We start from the raw sequence: 21283 nt of genomic DNA, 5'->3' as shown, positions 1-21283 counted from the left end.
CATATTTTACAGCGTTATTGCAATATTTGCAAAGCAAGCAGACCAAAAGTCTATACAGGGTCTCCCAATAGAGATGTGTGGTTTGAAACGGGTAGAGAATAATATAGCCAAAAGTTCATTAGAATTGGACGAATACAGCCGGCAGGTCATTGCCGGATAGATATTTCTGTCCGTTCTACTTAAGGACGATCGTAAGAACGGCACAGAAACGGTCGAAGCGAACTGAACGTATTGTCGTGCAGTTGAAGGTGGACCGCAAATCAATGGACTTCAACCTAGAGTTACTATGTAAACTCTACAACGTACAGTTAATGGCAATAAATAAGTGAACTCCAACTTAAGGAACTGTGGATACTAACCTACAATTTATCAACCGACTCAAAAGCCTGAGTCGAATTCTTCAAATCTAATCTCGAACTCAGTATAAATTCGGGTCCGATCAAGCCTGGATGGTAATCAGACTAACCCCTGGACTTTAAACCGAAGTCAACACTGGCACATTCTCATGAATCATTTCGGAATGTGACAACTATCATCACCTCTACTCACCCTAATGGCAAACCGTGTATACACCACGATGCGCTCAGCTGCACTTCCACGCGGATAATCAAAGCGCGTTCCACCAACCTTCAAAAGATATTAAGCGAAATAGTCACAACCACACACACCCAACCTGATATTCAACGTGCTATTCGAATATATTTATGATGATTGCCTTTTATCGATTTATGCAAATGAAAAGTGAAAATTTTGCAATTTTTGTGGTAAATTTGCTCGGGCACCAATTGATTACACTCATAAAAGGTCAGCTTGCATTTATAGGAATAAGGTAGAATAAAATACCTCAGGAGCACAGATGTGCAACTTTTGCATAACAATGTAGAGTAGTGTTGTTATTGCGTTTGAAGCGTTGCACCACTTTGAATGTAATGAGAATGCAGAAGTGCTTATAAAAATTGCACATTCGAAATAATATTGGAGGTAGTCAAGGTTTTTCTCTCATACAAAAGCATTATCCATTAATTTCGTTTCAAGTGTCTACAATTCTCAACTGGCTTAATTTCGAATATAAATTTACAAATACCTTTAAACGCATAATCAGACGACAAAGCTCATCTATGGTAGGGTAAAAAGGAATTCCATCTTTTAAGATACTACTCCCCCTATTAGCGAAATAACGATATTACACATCTTGTAATCCATCTTACTCAATAGATCTCGGTTCCAAACTAAATACCACATTTCCACCTGGATAAGATACGATCTCCCAAAGCTCTTCGCGTAAGTCGAAAATCTCCTAGATCCAAGAAAATATTAAGAAAATTCTCAAGAAATGATATTCCAACTGACGTCTACTAACACGTCTGATAAAAAGAGACTCAAAACAAAGTCAGCTTCTTTTGGATATTCTTCAATTGAAAAGTATAAAACTACAGAGACATCAGCAGAAAGTTGTATAAACATGTTGTCGAAAGTGCTTGAGACCTAATCTTATAGTTTTTATTATCTACAAGAGTCTGATGAAATATGATTGAATGACAACTGGAAGAACGTGATTTAAACTAAAAAATATGAGATAATGTATGTGATTGGCGTTGCAACCGTTTAGCCGGTTATAGCCGAATCGACGATAGTGCGCCACCTCTCTCTCTCCTTCGCAGTTCGGCGCCAGTTGGAGATCCCAAGTGTAACCAGGTCGCTCTCCACCTGGTCCCTCCAGCGGAGTGGAGGCCTTCCCCTTCCTCGGCTTCCTCCGGCGGGTACTGCATCGAACACTTTCAGGGCTGGAGTGTTTTCGTCCATTCGGACAACATGACCTAGCCAGCGTAGCCGCTGTCTTTTTATTCGCTGAACTATGTCAATGTCGTCGTATAACTCGTACAGCTCATCGTTCCATCGTCTGCGGTATTCGCCGTTGCCAATGTTCTGAGGACCATAAATCTTACGCAAAATTTTCCTCTCGAAAACTCCTAGTGTCGTCTCATCTGATGTTGACATCGTCCAAGCTTCTGCACCGTAAAGCAGGACGGGAATGATAAGCGACTTGTAGAGCTTGAGTTTGGTTCGTCGAGAGAGGACTTTACTGTTCAATTGCCTACTCAGTCCAAAGTAGCACCTGTTGGCAAGAGTTATTCTGCGCTGGATTTCGAGGCTGACATTGTTCGTGTTGTTGATGCTGGTTCCCAGGTATACGAAATTATCTACGACCTCGAAGTTATGACTGTCAACAGTGACGTGGGAGCCAAGACGCGAATGCGCCGACTGTTTGTTTGATGACAGGAGATATTTCGTCTTGTCCTCATTCACCTCCAGACCCATTCGCTTCGCCTCCTTATCCATGCGGGAAAAAGCAGAACAAACGGCGCGGTTGTTGCTTCCGATGATATCAATATCATCGGCGTACGCCAGGAGCTGTACACTCTTGTAGAAGATTGTACCTTCTCTGTTTAGCTCTGCAGCTCGTATTATTTTCTCCAGCATCAGGTTAAAGAAATCACACGAGAGTGAGTCACCTTGTCTGAAACCTCGTCTGGTATCGAACGGCTCGGAGAGGTCCTTCCCGATCCTGACGGAGCTTTTGGTGTTGCTCAACGTCAGCTTACACAGCCGTATTAGTTTTGCGGGGATACCAAATTCAGACATCGCGGCATAAAGGCAGCTCTTTGGCACAACAGTCGGAAAATTCAGCCTCCATGACGAAACATCGCCAAACGGCCTGAGGCTGATCGAATTCGCTGGGGCCCGAAATATGGTCGTCTGTAGTACCAGATTCCAGCATAAGAAAATACATCAAGCTAATTGGCTGTCCCCGGATTGGATCACTCGCAACCAGATCGATCATGTTGTGATAGATGGACGGATCTTGTAGCAGCGAAGATACGCACCCGCCTCTGTGTAGAAAAGTGCACACGTCAACAAACACAAGGAAGGTTCGACATCGAGAAGCTGCAATCACAACCGACAGCCAAACGATTTTCTACTCGACTTGCACTCCTGCTCTCTGAGAGCACTTATCAGCATCTCGGTATAAGGGAACTGTGGGACGGCATATCAAACTCCTTACGTACAGCTGCAACCGAAACCATTGGTTTTCGGAAAAGTCAAAAAACAGCTGGTATGATGAGGATTGTCGTCTCGCAGTGGAGAGAAAACAGACTGCCTACCTCGCAATGTTGCGATCGACCGCAACACGAGCGGGATGGGAAAGATACCGAGAGCTGAAGAGGAAAGCGAGACGCATTTGCAGACAAAAAAAGAAAGAGGCCGAAATGCGTGAGTATGAAGAGCTTGACAAGCTGGCCGACAGGGGTAATGCTCGAAAATTTTACGAAAAGATCCGGCGACTAACTGAAGGTTTCAAGACCGGAGCACACTCCTGTAGGACCCCCAGAGGTGATCTAGTTATTGATGACCAGAGTATACTGAGTTTGTGGAGGGAACACTTCTCTACAACACCAGGAGATGGCGAACCCGATTCCCCAATCGACGACGATGGAGCAGATGTTCCATTGCCCGACCGTGAAGAAATTCGAATAGCAATTACCCGCTTGAAGAACAACAAAGCAGCGGGGGCCGATAGATTACCGGCAGAACTATTCAAATACGGCGGCGAAGAGCTGATAAGGTGCATGCATCAGCTTCTTTGCAGAATATGGTCGGAAGAAAGCATGCCTGACGATTGGAATCTCAGTGTGCTCTGCCCAATCCATAAAAAGGGAGATCCCACAATCTGCGCCAATTACCGTGGGATCAGCCTCCTAAATATCGCATACGAGGTTCTATCGAGCGTACTGTGTGAAAGACCGTCAACAAACTGATTGGACCTTATCAGTGTGGCTTTAGACCTGGAAAATCGACAACTGACCAGATATTCACCATGCGCCAAATTTTGGAGAAGACCCGTGAAAATAGGATCGACACACACCATCTCTTTGTCGACTTTAAAGCTGCTTTCGAGAGCACGAAAAGGCTGCCTTTATGCCGCGATGTCTGAATTTGGTATCCCCGCAAAACTAATACGGCTGTGTAAGCTGACGTTGAGCAACACCAAAAGCTCCGTCAGGATCGGGAAGGACCTCTCCGAGCTGTTCGATACCAGACGAGATTTCAGACAAGGTGACAAGGTACAATCTTCTATAAGAGAGTACAGCTACTGGCGTACGCCGATGATAGCGATATCATTGGAAACAACACCCGCGCGGTTAGTTCTGCTTTTTTCAGATGGGATAAGGAAGCGAAGCGTATGGGTCTGGTGGTGAACGAGGACAAGACGAAATATCTCCTGTTGTCAAACAAACAGTCAGCGCATTCGCGTCTTGGCTCCCACGTCACTATTGACAGTCATAACTTTGAAGTTGAAGATAATTTCGTCTACCTGGGAACCAGCATTAACAGCAATAACAATGTCAGCCTGGAAATCCAACGCAGAATCACTCTTGCCAACAGGTGCTACTATGGACTAAGAAAGCAATTGAAAAGTAAAGTCCTCTCTCGACGAACAAAAACCAAACTCTACAAGTCTCTCATCATTCCCGTCCTACTTTACGGTGCAGAAGCGTGGACGATGTCAACATCCGATGAGACGGCACTAGGAGTTTTCGAGCGAAAGGTTTTGCGGAAGATTTATGGCCCTCTAAATATTGGCAACGGCGAATACCGCAGACGATGGAGCGATGAGCTGTATGTGTTAGGGATACGTGGCGCGCTGTTTTGGACCCGGCTATAACCGCGTAAGCGGTGTCTACGCCAGTCAAGAAGAAGAATTTCAAGTCCATCCTATTCGGCTGGTTCGGTAGGAGAAAGTAATAATATGTTTACTCCTCGCTTTCCTTCATACGGCCTTGGTATATTGAGTCCGATAGGATTTTTAGTCTCACTGTATGTATCTCTATTGGTAAGGGTCCATTAAGAACAACTACAAGACGAACTTTGCTAAGGATGCCTAGTTCAATGGAGCTCCAATCTAGGCCAGAAGGATTTGGCAGCTAAGCAGGTGGTGGTTGTTGACCTATGTTTACCGAACTTTCGAGAGATCCATAGATCCATAACTAGAACACATAGACTCGTATATAGCCTGACAAAATAGGGACAAAGGTGAGTTTTCTAGCAAGCTATTCGGCTCTGCACTTCACAGCGATTTCGTTATGATATTATAACATAATCTAATATTATTTCAAAATCTTACAGAATGTGATAAATTTATAAAAACAAAATTATTCAACTAAATCCAATCGTCTTTATCGCTTATTAAATTAGCAACAATGAGTCACATCAACACTAATCATAAATGGTAACTCAATTTATGTAACACAACTACAACTGAATGCCACTAGCGACTATATAAATATACGCTCTGCAATCGCCTACTCACCGCTCGCGCTGTGGCAATAAAATTTAAAATCTGCTATAGCAAAAATAACAACAACTATAAATTCTAAACTGTAAAACTAGCGGTCATAAATGGCTACCCACAGCTAAGGCAATCGACACTTTGCCAACACAAAAACAACAACAACACATTATACGGTTACTCGCTGCAAATGAGGCGCATACGAGTTGGCAAGGCAAGCGAGTGAAGAAAAATAAAAACTTGCAAAAAATGCAAATATGCAACACTTTGCGGCAAATGAGAAGTTGCAAATATTTAATTTATTTTATACGCCACTAAATGGCGAGCGTGGCAGTCAGCGTGTTGTGGACTCGGCAAGTGGCCTGAAGGCGCGCAACATTAAAATACACAAATATTTATATATTTACGCTGGAAGCGTTGGAGTGTCGGACAGGAGCAACAGCAACAGCGCAGCTGTATTGTGAACGCTTCACATTTGTGTTGCATGCAACATTTTTGCACTCGAGGCGACATTAGTGCACACTTTTTTTGGCGTGGTGAAATAGAGTCATAAGTTGCCTCAAAGTAATGACGTTTAAGTCAACGCTTATTAAGACAACGGTGTGGAGTGTGGGGCAGCTTGGTGATAAGAAAAAAAGAATGTAACATGCATTGTGGCAGCAATGTTTGTTTAATGTTTTAGTCAAAGTTGTGATATTTGTTGGATTTTTTGTTGTGTTATTTATTTTTATTATAAAAAAATTATTTTTTTGTTTTTTTTTATCTTTTATAGTAGTTTTTCTTATTGTTGTTGTAAAATTCTCTTCTGTTGTTGTTATTATTTTTCCTGTAAAAATTGTTATTTTTTCTGTCTATTGTTGGTTTTATTTTTTTTTTTTTTTGCATTTTATATTTTATTTTTTTGTTATTGTTCTAGTTTTTTATTTTATTTTAAAACATTATTAGTTTTGTTGCATTTTCTTCCTGTAGTTGTTGTTGTAGTTATTGTTATTGTTGTTGTTGTCACTAACCATTCCACGTTGGCGTTTATTGCCACACTTGCTGGTAGTTTATGACACATTGCGACTGCATTGCAACCAAGCATGTAGTTCTACAACACCTCCTCTCTTCTTCTTTTTACTCTACATGTTCTCCTTCTCTCACCCTTTTTATTAGTTTCGCCAACATCGTTAATTACGCATTTGTTAGCTGCCACATTGCCTACTCATAAATATGTTTGCCACTGCATGCAGTGTGTTGCATGTTGCATGTGGCATTGTCATTTCATTGTATGCCATATTTATTAGCGTTGATTAGTTCTTTCGCCTTGTTGACAGCATTTATGTCTACTTTATTGCTCTACATGGATTCGCACCTATATATGTATATACTATGTTACCCCAGAGCTCTCTTCAGAGCTCTTACAATAATAGAATTTATCTTCTTGAGATCCTTTAGAACTTTATAAAATTGTGAAAGGAGAACCCCAACTATTGATGTCGAGAGCTTACCTTATTTTGGAGAGATCAGTTCTTAAATCTGTTTATTCATCACCTCTGGCTTCAAATCAATCCACTTAAAAACGCATAATAAATCCTAGAACTCAGGTGATTTGGTATTCTTATCATGCTTTGAAGAAATCCAACTAGAGGCCCTTATATAGATGAATATCGACTGTAATGGTAAAGTATAAAGAACTTAGGTTAGGTTAGGTTACTCTGGCAGGCTACAACGCCACACATAGACCAGATTTGGTCCTTTGTGAAACCAGATGGAGTGCCGTCACTTGGTTAATGAGGAGAAGTCATCATTTAGGATGCCAGCGCTTGTTGCGAATTTCAAAAGGCTTTGTGGCTTTACCAACGAAATATCTTCCAGATTAACGTAAAGAACTTAAGTTTAAGACTTCATGGATCTGGTATTACCTTAAAGTTAGAATATAATAAATTAGACGATATTTTTAATTGGCTTTAACCCAAGATTCGAGACTTAATCTAATCTAACCACACACTTTCTATCAAAAAAAATCCACAATATTGACTATGGCAGAGGTCCTTATCTAGAGGCCACTTAGCTCGAGTAGCAGAAAAAGAGGAAACAAATCGGAGAGCCCAAACTCATGCATAAAAATTGCTCACTAAACTAACCAAATCTGGAGTTCTAGACTTTCAGACTCTATAAAGAGAACCAATATTTGCTATAAGAGATCTATTAGATTCCAATTTCAATATAAAAATGTATTTCAAAAATTTCCTGCAGGGCACTTCCAAATGCAGCCATTCGAACAAACAACAAACAGTCACTGAAACACATTTAGGCACACCCAACACACATTCAACATTTTTTCAGGGAGTCACATTTATAAGCTGTTGCTCATTTCTCGCCATTCACTTTTATTGCTATTGGCTTCTACTTTTTCACTGGCGCATATAATTAGTTGTCACTTTTCAGCGCTGTATTATTTGTCGGGTTTACGATGTTTCTGTCTTTATGTTTATTGTGTTTTTTGTTTTCTGTGTCCAGCTACTCATATTACTTTCACGCTTCTGGTGGAGCGTTTAACTCTTTTTTTTAACCATTTTCAGCATTTCGTAATTCAATCACTTAGCTGCAATTGTCGTTAAATATTATTAACTTGCCATTTCGAGAGTCGTAACAATGTGACCCTTAATTAGATTTTCTTGTTCGACGGGTAATTAAAAATGAGATTAATTTTCATATTACTGTACTGAAGGCAGACGTGAAATGCAAATTTTTTTTTTGAAGCTATATGTACCAAGTGGTATCATATTTTGGAGCGCTCTGAAGAAATAAATCTTCAAAACCATTAGTTCCAGCGGAATATGGAAACTGATGTTAAAATATCTAGGCACAAAATATTTTACTTATTAGATCACAATATAGCATTTTATATCATATGAGATCCAAGGACCGAAAGGTCCTAAACGGTCAAGAAACTAGCATGAGTCGAGGAGCTCTACAGGCTGCTGTATGCCTTAAGTACTTCCAGAGCTGATCGGACGCTTTTCAACATCCCGCTGACCCAACTTATCACATTACCGATCCGAGACTGAATGGCGTTAAGAACTACCAGGGCCGATGGGACAGCTTTCTCTCTTCCCAACATCCCTCTTTCATTAAATTTAACAAAATGTCTATAGAATTTCGGAACCTTATTTGTCACATTACCGGTTCGCGCCTGCATGATGTTAGTTCTTTTGGGAGTACTTACAAATCCATTTAATTCGAAAGTGCGCGAAACTTTTAAGTCTTCATAATTAATTTATTCATCCCGTCCGACAGTCTTTTATCTAGTCTTCAAGTGTTTCTTCTTGAGGATTTAGAACGGCCTAGAGGCCTAGAGTCTAGTGGTCGCTAATTTCTTAAGTTAATAAGAACAACTTTTCTCATAGCTCTCCACAAACCATAGTACTCAGGAGCTTTCATATCCAATGAGATGCGCATCCACTCCCTTATTCCTAGCGTTATACTGGATTTAGTCAGAGCGCTGAGACTAACGATGTCATTGTAGGTTTCATGGAAGGTCACAATAGACCAAAGATCGGAGTGCAAACCTCATATATCTATGTGTCTATCCAGAGATATAAAATAAGGTCTACTCGTCATTTCTTGATTTTTCTTTATCTTCATTAATTGTAACCCTACGAAGTGAGTTCACAAGGAGTCTCACATATCTAAGTGCAGTACTTTGATCATTTCATCCTCACCTGTCCTAACCTAATTCTATTAATTTCGTCCTATGAAGACTTAAATATGAAGAGGATCCAAAAATAATAATAATTTTCCTAATATAAACATTGTGGATGCCATGATTTTACACGAATTATCCAACATAAATATTTACCGAAACTACAATAAAAACTCTATAAAGCTATGCGGCAAAAAATTGCCATCGAAGAATGAACGACACCCGAACTTGTCCTTGCAATGTGGTCAAGCCACAAGGATCCAATTGCATAACGAAGGGGAATAAGCGAACAAGCAAGTAAACACTGGAAAAGCTGCATAAAGCAAAGTCACAGCTGCAGGTGAAAGTAAAGGATGACAGCTATTATGATTGAAAGGGTAGAAATCGGCTAAGCGAGGCGGCATAGAGGGCGCGGTTGAAGCCGAGGCTTAGCAGCTTAGATTCAAAACTGGGAGGCGACACAGATTAGACTCTACTGCTATGGCATGCATGAGCTATTAAAATTGACCTGCTCACATAAAATCATTCAATGTGGTGCAAAGTTAAACGCATACAGGATTTCGCTCGTCCGCAATGATTGCGCTCCGGCACATTATTTACTTGGCAGGAAAACGGTGCGGAACGCAGAGCGGTAAAGGCGGAAACAAAAGCAGCTCGCAGCCGCCAGCCGGCAGAGTTAAGCGTAGGGACGATCAATACGTGCAGTTGCACGGGTCCCCTACACGATGCAAACTTACATGTTGCCTTAGCGCAACGCAGACGTCGGATCCGACAGCCCCATTTGCGGCTCCTGCTGCTGCAAAGAAGCGGTGCAGCAGGGCAGCACGGCAACACGACATCGACCATGCAGCTACGGACATTCGCAAACTCAATTGTCTGCTGAGTATTATTTATAGCCCAAAGCTAGACGAACCACAGCGCCAAATGGAACACAAAGTTTGTGCTAATAGAGGTGGGGTCTGCCTGCATAAACCAGCAGGCAGCTGTAGTAACAAAGCTGGACCGACGGAAGTTGGGATTAAGCATGCGACAGGCAGCTTTTATACGCTGCTGACCTGGCAAATATTGTGTCAAAGTGTATGCGGAAATATCTCAATTCACTCCAATCAGTGGGTGTGTGTCGCCGTAGAAGAAGCGAGCCATCTTTTGTTTTCGCTACCGTCGCTTTTGCTGGCGTTGTAGTTATGCACGAGTTGCACACAATAGGGGTCAATATTGATGGAACTTAACGAATTTCATTATTAACCAGACAAAATTTTGTTTTACTACCAGAATTTGAGAGACGCTGTTGTCAAGTCGGCTAGTTTGTGCAATCTGCGGGGGTGTGGCAATTGAAGTTTTGATTGAGTAACGAACTTTAGGTAGAGCGTTTGTCACAAGTTGCGAACCTTCTCGTTTCGTTTTTTCAGCTTAAGAGATAATTATAGACAGGGACGTATGCTCGTAAGATAATCTTAAAACAATTACTCATTTTCTTCATGGGTTCGTCAGATTTTGGTCGACGGAATTCAGGGAGCGATGTTATCCTTCACTGAAAATCGTAACGAAAAAAACTCCCTAAAAATATAAATATATAATCTATATATAAAGTTCTAGTCTGCACATCCTTCATTCTCCAGTTTGATTTGAATTATTCAAGGTGAAGGCACTTCTATCGGATAGTTTCTAAAAACGTTTTGAAACGAATCAGGTTTTAACAGAGCCTATCTTAACTTGATACATTGTGATTTCGGTAAGGAATTAGAACATGCGATATGGAAGAACTATTGGAAACTGACTGGTAGAGTTTAGTCTCACGACTTTCCAGAGTGTCCGCAAAATGACGGACGGATCAAATCAATGTCTGCGAAATGCTGCTGAAATCGAATGAACTCGACCCATTTTTGAAGCGGAAACAGATTATCGAACGAAACTGCGCATATTTCAACTAAATCCGATCGCTGTAACACTTTTTATAAAGCATTGAATAAAGAGCAAAAAAGCGGAAGGGAGATATTTGCCAACCTATATTTGGATTTAACTGTCCTGAAGTACTCAAGGCCTTAAATTACGGAGAAGAGCTGATTGGATGGATGACTCAAAAATGTCTTTAAAACTCCATAACTTCAACTCTGCACTCACAACCCCCCAAAACGCTTAGCCATCAAAGACAATGGTATTTTGTACAAAACATTTTGCTCAGCTAATAAATTTTGACCAAGCGAGATAACCAAACCAACACGGACATACACAAAACCAGCATGTCTATTCAAGCGCATATTTCAACCGCATATCAGAAGGACACACCCACAGCCCGGAGCATCAGGGACGAAAAGTAAAAACAAAAGACAAAAAATAGTAAGTGGCATAGCAATTTGAGATAACCTTGACTACAATCAACTGAAGCAGGTGACTAGAAAAAGCCGCAAAATGAAAAATTTCGAAAAACGGGCAAAGAAAGTACCCAAAAAAAGAACAGCAACAACAACAACAGCAATAAAAAGTGAACTATTGAAAGCATTTTCGCAATAAAACAGCAATGGAGTAGCCAACAAGGCAGGATATGCGGAATATGTAAACTTATATACACACAAGCAGATATCCTGGCAAGCAACCTTAGTAAAAAATGCGTACATTACGGAAATAACTACCTGTGTGATAAAAGGAACACACATCTACAGAGTTTGAATACAATTTTCCCTGTTAAATTCCTTTCCGCTTCACTATGCCAGCTAACAAGTTCCCTAAGTCAACAGGAATAAGAGGAACAACAATAAGTACAAGAACAATGCATTTTTCATATAGCAACTGTAATATATGGTGAAGATATGTATGTGTGTTGGTAGTACTACGTGGCAACATTGACCAAAAACTTCATCTTCCGGCATTCTTATTTGCCGGTTAAACGAAAACGACAACTTCCTGCAATGTATCCTGCTGCTAACCACAAATATCCAGGCGGCAACGACACACACTCGCCATTACTACGAACACGAGAGCCACGTACATAGCTAACTTCCACATACTGTTGGTTACCTGCATTCCACTACACGGTATTTAGCAGCCCATTGAGTTGACTATTGAATTGTTCATACCGACTAAAATCAGCTCCGCACCGCTGCAGCTCCACTTATCTACACCTCCCCGCTCCACTTATACACACCTCAGCTGATCGTCTGCAAAACTACCGCTCGCCAACACTATTTAATTTCCTGACTACCTTCGGTTTCCTTACGTACGGCAGGCTATCTGTGACCCCGGTCTTCCCTCAGCCGGCTGTCATCCTGTTGCACAGTGTACAGCGAAGCTGGTATATGGGCGGATGAGCTGGAGCTGTGGACATTTTGCTGTTCCCATGCGGCACTCAGCCCTCTATCCGGTTTACGTACGGAACTTGCCAAGTGTGTTGCGGATATTCCGAAAACTATGACCGTGGTATGGAGTACGCTGGCGACAATGACTTGGTTTGTCGACACTAAAAGTGCACTTCATCTTCATTTTGGATTTAATTGAAGTGGACGCAGTCAAGAGTAATACAAATTTTTGGTAAGGACTTTTAATTGATTGTGGTAGCTGAGAGTATGGAACAGGTCTCGGTTTCAAAAACGGTTTCGGGTGTCTCCACTTTCTCATTATTTTTAACAGAAAAAATATGTTGTCCGATCCAAACCAGCTTCAGCTTTGGAAGGACTCAAATTACTCCCATCTTGTCTTACTCATCCATGTTCCACTCTTCACCCACCGTTCTGTGCTCTCTCAATGTAAGGGTTCCGGTAGTTTGTACTAGTGAATGGAACTTTTCTTACTTATGTGCTGCACTGAAAGCAAGAAATGTAATTGTTTCTGAGAGATCAAGATATATTGAAAGCAATTCCGAAGATGACCTTTAGGAGGGTCTCGGTTTCAAATTGAGATTGCCTCTAATATAACATTATGAAAGTTTTTTCTCGTAGCGGTTTTCAACAAATTCAATTAGCCATTAGTTCTCAACCTCGTATGTTACATATCTCATGGGGCTGCGTAAAGAATTCCATTCGTCTTGAATCTCGAAAAATGTATTTTTATTAGTTGGAAAGTCTTGGACCAATGTTGTCCTTGTAGAACTGAATAAATTTAACAAAGAAAGTTTGTCTTCCAATTTCTGAGCAATTTACCTTATCGGTCTTGGAACACAAAGGAACTCACATCATAAGCTGTGGATAAGAGCGAATCTTAAAAAAACAATCTTCCAAAAAATGCCATAAATTCCTACCCATAGGACGGCAACATTGGGTTTCTTGAAGATATTATTTTAGTTAGAGGATTCCAATTGAATTCAGTATTGTTATCAATTCGAGAACTTATCGACTGCGGTGCAACATCCATATGTCGGATTCAGTTCGAAGTTAGATGTCAAAATCTCTGGCGGATCTAAAATCTCCGTTCAGCCTAGTACTAGCAAAATGCTTGGAAAATTAATAGAAGGGCAAGACTCCGTCAAAAGAAAAGCGATTTGCAAGTGGTCTTCCGATTTCTTTGAAACTTTGGGAAATAATAGTCTTATATAAGTAACTTTTAACCCCAAAAATAATTTTCAAAAATTTTCAAAATGGCGGCCGCTACGCCATGTTGAAAAAAAGTGCAGTGTTTTTTTCAGAAATTAATATCTCCGAAACTTCTTAATCGATTTTAATGAAATTTACAGGCGATATAATTAATAGTACGTAGTTTAATGTTATATTATGACCAAAAAAAAAATTTCCAAATTTTGACCAAAAAAATTTCAAAAAAAAATTTTGAGTTAATTTTTAGTTAATTTGGCCACTTTTTTCAACTTTCTAATAAACATTTTTCGATTCCTTATGATTTCACCTTTATTTAAAAAAAAAGAAAAGTTTGGAGACTTGAATAGTTTTCGAGATATTGAGATTTTAGTGGCAGCGCGCACCGCGATTTCCACTCCTCGCTCCAAATGGTCCCTGTATAATTCATCAATAAACGTATATTTCTTTGTTTTAAACAACAAAGGATAAAGAGACAAGTAAAAATATAAACAATTATATTATTAAATATATATATGTTGTTGACTTACAAATCATTGCAAGCAAAATGGTCTTGTATGATGTTAAAAATGTAATATTTTCATCTGTGATTAGCTCTTTAAGATTTGCACCATCAATTAAAAGCTTTGTGTTTTCATGCATTTTGCAAACACAGATAGAATGTGTGCCACTAGCACCAGCAAATATGCATTCCTTGGGTCTCAACTTGACAAAAGTTGAAAATAAAACTTTTAAATTAGGATACTGTAACTTAAAAGTTGCATAAACTTCCTTTAAGTTCCCTAAAATTAATCTTTTTTGAAGAGATCTTCTTGAATTATCATTTTGTTTGACAGATATACTATCTTTTTTGACCGGCAACTGACGACTAATGTCAGAATCGTAATAAAAATCTCGAACTGTTGTAACGATTTCCTCTGATAATTTTTTTCCAATTCGAGGATTTGGTGTTGTGCCTATACCATTAGAAGCATGAAGATTTGCAGCTTTTTGAGCTTGTTTATATGACACTTCAAATTCGGTTGCTATTTTGAGAGTACTCCAACTCTTTGGAACCATTGTTAACAGTTCTATTTTTCGAGATTTGCTAGGATTTTTTCTTAACTCTGCTTTAATTTCATCAATAAAATCTTCTAAATCATTTTTAGATCTTTCAGTTTCTTCATATTGAAATACTTTTTTTAATTTATTTTCAAAAACCTCCCGAATTTCACTTACCTTTTTCTTTTGTGCCGCCTGCGTACGAAGATCCCTGCAGCTAACAATTGGTGAAATACTTAATATTCTCAAAATTTCATTTAATTCTTCAATATCTTTTTCACTTTCGTAAACAAAATTAATATTTTTCATTGCGTTATTATCTAAATCATCTGGTTGACAATACTCTTCTTTGTTTACATTTTCAACAGTGTGAAATAATTGTTGCATTTGTATCAATGTTGATGGATCCAACTTTGTAACTTGTAAACGGCAAGTATTGCAAATAAAATTATTGCTATCAATTGAAAATGTTTCAACTATTTCTTTTGAAACAGGGCGGACATTTGATTTATTAACTAAAGCATGTCGCTGCTTTTTAAAAGGATTAAAGCATTTATATCGTGGCATTGTGGAAACACAAATATTGCTTTAGGTGCCGTTCAACTTAAAATCTATTTAAACTTACCTATTTTTTTAGAAATCTCTAACGATGTACAGTGAATGAATTAAGTTTAGGTACAGCAAAAATTTACAGAAAAAATCGTTCAAACAACAAATTTCAATAGAAATTTAAAAAAATCCGTTATGCATATTTTAAGAACAGCATTATGCTCATCGTTATTGAGTGATTGCTGTACCGTTATCTTTCTTGTGGCGACACTGAGACGTTGAGTTTTCAGAAAGCAGCCAAAAAGTCGTCAAAATAGTTTAAGTACACTTCATTCAGTGTGTCGTATAATTTTGGTTTTTGTTGCGTTTGATCAATTTTTTTTAATTATTTCGTTAAGCCGGACAGAAAACTACATAATCAAGCGGAAAAGCAAGAGTTTAGTGTAATTAGTTGTTAAATAAAATAAAAAATGGGCCGTGGTGTACAAATTTCGCTCGAAATAAGAAAATTAATATTAAAATTATATTTGGAAAATAAAACTTTGCGGGAAATTGGCAAGGAGGTAGGGAAACGTCATTCTAGTGTTTATAACATTATACAATCGTATACAAATAATGGTGATCTAAATATAAAACACAGGTCGGGCAGACCTAAAGCTTTGACTCCCTACGAAGAACGCAATGCCATAGTTGCCGTCAAGCGTAACCCGCGCATTTCGGCTGTAAAGATAACGAATAATATAAATGTCGAATTCAAAAAAAATATAAATCCCCAGACTGTGAGAAATGTGCTGCACAAAGCTGGTTGTGCAGGGTAGCTAATGCAGGTTCGTGCACGTTTAACGGTACGGCAACGCAGTACATAGAAATCGTAGAGCGCGCTCCCACTAAAATCTCAATATCTCGAAAACTATTCAAGTCTCCAAACTTTTCTTTTTTTTTTAAATAAAGGTGAAATCATAAGGAATCGAAAAATGTTTATTAGAAAGTTGAAAAAAGTGGCCAAATTAACTAAAAATTAACTCAAAATTTTTTTTTGAAATTTTTTTGGTCAAAATTTGGAAATTTTTTTTTGGTCATAATATAACATTAAACTACGTACTATTAATTATATCGCCTGTAAATTTCATTAAAATCGATTAAGAAGTTTCGGAGATATTAATTTCTGAAAAAAACACTGCACTTTTTTTCAACATGGCGTAGCGGCCGCCATTTTGAAAATTTTTCAAAATTATTTTTGGGGTTAAAAGTTACTTATATAAGACTATTATTTCCCAAAGTTTCAAAAAAATCGGAAGACCACTTGCAAATCGCTTTTCTTTTGCCGGAGTCTTGTCCAGAATCTTCTTCATATTCCATCCATTTAATCTAACAAGCATTAATGAAATCATTTAGGCATCAAACTAAATACGACAGTTTCCAACCCCCAACAAACTGAGCATTCCTAAGCAAGAAACGAGCAGTGTAGTAAAACCAAAGAATGTCTTTACTAAGGTTTATGGGCAATTACTAAGGACATACCGCAGTGACAATGAGTGCAGTTAGCTGTGCTAACCACTACCAGAGAGTAAGAGCAAACTAAGAGAAATTTGTTCAATGAAAGAGATATGCATGTATGTTGCTCACTTTTGAGGTTAGTTTCAAATTGTGGTTTATGGAAATTGTGAAAGTAAATATGCACATACAAAGCATTACTATGTGGTCAACACAACATCAAATGTAACAGTAAATTTTTCGAAATTTCGGACAAAAGACGAAGAAAATATAAGAGCATAGATGTAAATTGTCAGCGCTTTGTATAAATTGATAAAGAACTTTTAATTGAAATGTCTGTATAACTGTGAGAATTTGTTAGTATTGCAATTTAAAGCATATAGCCTCAGTTCACATCAAAAATATTGTATTTTGTCAACAATTCCTTGTATAAAATTCTTAATTTTCAAAGTAGATATAATATCTGCAAACTCATTATAGACTATCTTATGAAACTCGAACACAGAAAAGAAATATGCAGTTTTAGGTTCCTAAAAGTAGGTTCCTTATTATGCAGATCGTATATCCACAGAAACTTGTTATATGCGAATGGTTATGAAGCTCATTAATGGTTGTAGATGGATCTTCTTTTATAGACATAATATCGCTCCAAGACTCCTCTTCGGTATTATAACGGGTGATTTTTTTGAGGTTAGGATTTTCATGCATTAGTATTTGACAGATCACGTGGGATTTCAGACATGGTGTCAAAGAGAAAGATGCTCAGTATGCTTTGACATTTCATCATGAATAGACTTACTAACGAGCAACGCTTGCAAATCATTGAATTTTATTACCAAAATCAGTGTTCGGTTCGAAATGTGTTTATCGACAAATTTTGTTCAGCGATGAGGCTCATTTCTGGTTGAATGGCTACGTAAATAAGCAAAATTGCCGCATTTGGGGTGAAGAGCAACCAGAAGCCGTTCAAGAACTGCCCATGCATCCCGAAAAATGCACTGTTTGGTGTGGTTTGTACGCTGGTGGAATCATTGGACCGTATTTTTTCAAAGATGCTGTTGGACGCAACGTTACGGTGAATGGCGATCGCTATCGTTCGATGCTAACAAACTTTTTGTTGCCAAAAATGGAAGAACTGAACTTGGTTGACATGTGGTTTCAACAAGATGGCGCTACATGCCACACAGCTCGCGATTCTATGGCCATTTTGAGGGAAAACTTCGGAGAACAATTCATCTCAAGAAATGGACCCGTAAGTTGGCCACCAAGATCATGCGATTTAACGCCTTTAGACTATTTTTTGTGGGGCTACGTCAAGTCTAAAGTCTACAGAAATAAGCCAGCAACTATTCCAGCTTTGGAAGACAACATTTCCGAAGAAATTCGGGCTATTCCGGCCGAAATGCTCGAAAAAGTTGCCCAAAATTGGACTTTCCGAATGGACCACCTAAGACGCAGCCGCGGTCAACATTTAAATGAAATTATCTTCAAAAAGTAAATGTCATGAACCAATCTAACGTTTCAAATAAAGAACCGATGAGATTTTGCAAACTTTATGCGTTTTTTTTTTTAAAAAAGTTATCAAGCTCTTAAAAAATCACCCTTTAAAAGTGCTTGAGAACGAACTTGTTTTAAGGCGATAATGATACGAGGATGGGTTGTTTAGGTATAGTTTTATCGCCTTTGGCCAAACCTGAATGTATTCAATGCAGTACATGTTGAAGTCGAGAAGAAAGATGAATATCAGCTTTGAACTGGTGAAAAAATAGAAGCGGGATTTATCTTTACTAGGCCGAATGGACGAAAGCAGTACCCGCTGGTGGAAGCCGAGGAAGAGGGAGACCTCCACTCCGTTGTTAAGACCAGGTGGAGAACGACCTGCCTTACATTTGTATTACCAATTGACGCCAAACTACCAAAAGGAGCAACGAATGACTTGCTGTTGTTAACTCGGATATAACCGCGTAAGTGGCTCCTAACTAAGAAGAAGAATAAGGTGAAGAACTAAGGAGATAGCCGTAAGCTATATTATCGCTTTTCTGCTGAGACACTTATCTCGTATTCAAATACAGACTTTCGTCAGACGAAAGCAGAACGAGATAGAGACGACGGGAAATCGACAATAAGACCAAAAAACAATAGAACTGCAGTAGAATCAGACAAATCTAATCTTACAACCCAACTTAATCAAACAACTCGACTGATGCAGACAATCCAACTGAATCTCAGACAACCCAACAAAATCTTGCAATCTAACTTGCATACAACTCAACTGAATAAGACAACCCAACTGAACAGTACAACCCCAGCTTGAACTAAAGCCCTAATGGCTTATCAACCTTGTCAAATCAATAATTTTCACACAACACCTTAAAACCTTCAGTATACTCAGAGGCATGCTTACGCGGTTGTTTACATCAATCACACCGGGCGGAATGACGCGCCAACGATGCCACTGCCATAACCGTTATTGGCAACCGGTGAAGACAACCAGACTGCAACCGGCAAACTGATGAAAAATCAGTCAATAACAACAACAAGCAACATAGCACGAAGTATAGACAAAATAGTATTAAAAATACAAGAAAAACTGATACTGGAAAGCAACAACAACAGCAAAGCAATGCGCTAAGCCAAAAACACCTGGGAGCATGCGTTGCACTACAATGGGTGGCAACAGCTGAGAGACATTGAAAAACAGTGAAACTCAATTTGAAGTAAACAGAGTAAAAACTAGCGACTGCAATAACAAAAGCAACAATAAGAAGGCAACAAAAGTTCTGGTGTTACCGACGCGCCAAATATTTAGGACATAATGAAGTGAAAGTGGAAGGGAGGAAGTGAGCTGAACAGTAAGAAGCGTGCTCTTTGGTCTCCACAACTGCTCGCCAACTTGATTGCTTATTTCTGTGCTGGCCGTAAGGTAACTTCTATAGCTGCTTCTGGTCCTACAGTTCCCTGACTGCTCCTGACTGCTCCCGACCGCTGCCGTTGGCAAAATAATCGATATGCGCTGAAATGAAGTCAAAGTCATCACGATTATGTCGTCGCTACGGGTCAATGGTTATTTTTCAAACCGCAACAATAACATCAACGGCAACAACAACAACGAGCGCTGAGTACAAAACGAACAATTGCATCGGCGACAAAGTTAATGGCCACATCAAAAAAAGCAACAAAAGCAGCAAGGCGGCAATCAGCTCAACTTCCAACAGCCAGCACATACACTGGTACCAGTCAAACATCGAGTCAAGCGTATTTCGCATTATGATGGCATTCAGGGAGTATCGCGTCGAGCTCCGAGGAAGACCCTTGAGCATCGGCATGGTATGATGACGGCTAAAGCTCAGTGTGACGTTGCGGTTATGGCAAGTTCACTTCGAACTGTTGTTGACTTCATTTAATAATGTGGCATTTGTTGTTGTTTTGCGCTGTTATTGTTCCTTTTCTTGTTGCTGTTGTTGCTACTTTGGCTCGCATGACGACAAATTGATGGCAATGATTTATTGCTTTGGGAGATTGGTGAACGCGACTGAGACACGTTGATGAATGGCGAGCGTTTGTTACATAAGCACATGCCGACGCTCACATCCATACATATATTTTAAATTTTTGAGCATATACCCGAACATTCTGCAGTTGCGCAAGCCAACGAGCCCTTAGCAGTGTGTGCCAATGACTGCTGCTACGTATTGAAGGTATTGAGTTATTAAAAGCTTTGACAACTTCTTCTTCTAAATAGTTCTAAGAAGGTTTCGAGCCTCCGAGAAGTATAATATATTTTTGACTTGAATAAGTTACTTTAAGCAACAAATCGGAACATCGAAGGTTTCTATTTATAACTTAAACTTCTGATAGGTCCCATCATCTTTCGACTGCTGATGTTAGAATAGGTTATAGGTGCTGATCTCCCGTGCCACAGAAAATCTCACTTTGACAGCTAAAGCCAGTTCTTTGTGATGCCTCCTCAAAATGGATGCCCAAGACACTCAAGTGACGACAAAGCGCTTTGAGTCTATCTTGAATTTGTACAGGCAACTAATTTGTATTCAGGACAGTTCAGCTGGTTCTCCGAAGTTTGTCGTACATAGATGTTTCAGCCGCAGTCTAGCGAAAGCTGGACAATGAAGGATTAAGTGTCTCTATGTCTCAAACTCCCCTTCTTCCATGCAACTCTGGCAATTTGCATCCATCAGGATATTTAGTCTCACGGCATGTAACACCGTCGGGCAGTGGCCAATAAGGACTCCTATGATTACCGCGAGCTGGACCTTGCTAAGTGCAAATAACTCAGTGGATCTCAGCTCATAGTATTTTCGCTTCATATGAGTGCCAGTAGTACATAGGCTCACCACAGGATAACGCCGCTATCGAAAGAGGCGTAGATGGTTGTTATCAAAATTTCACCAATTGTCGTTTTCACTTATTAAAACCTGTAAAATCCTGTAAATTCCCCGAAAGCGACTATTAACTACTTATGATAACGTAATAGAAATCCACGATAATGACAGACCACCATTTCAACTGTGAAACTACTATTTAGGCGAAACACGATAAAGATTCTGCATCCTTTCGATACAGTCGACAAAACCTGAATCCACTGGAATATACGGGAGAGCAAGAAATTGTCGGAAAACGTGG

General features: G+C 39.3%; 1 long non-coding RNA gene across 1 annotated transcript in view; it reads right to left on the bottom strand.

Moving 5' to 3' along the window:
* Window positions 1-5075: 5075 nt before the first annotated feature.
* Window positions 5076-21283, bottom strand: part of LOC128922512 (uncharacterized) — a 62027-nt gene continuing 45819 nt past the window's right edge. Inside the window, exon 3 of the long non-coding RNA XR_008471736.1 lies at window positions 5076-7003. This is a non-coding gene — a long non-coding RNA (uncharacterized LOC128922512). The remainder of the gene's footprint in view (window positions 7004-21283) is intronic.

This window comes from Zeugodacus cucurbitae, chromosome 6, assembly GCF_028554725.1.
Source record: "Zeugodacus cucurbitae isolate PBARC_wt_2022May chromosome 6, idZeuCucr1.2, whole genome shotgun sequence".
Taxonomy (NCBI): domain Eukaryota; kingdom Metazoa; phylum Arthropoda; class Insecta; order Diptera; family Tephritidae; genus Zeugodacus; species Zeugodacus cucurbitae.
The sequence above is the reverse complement of the archived record's forward strand: the minus strand, read 5'-3'. Positions and strand labels throughout refer to the sequence as shown.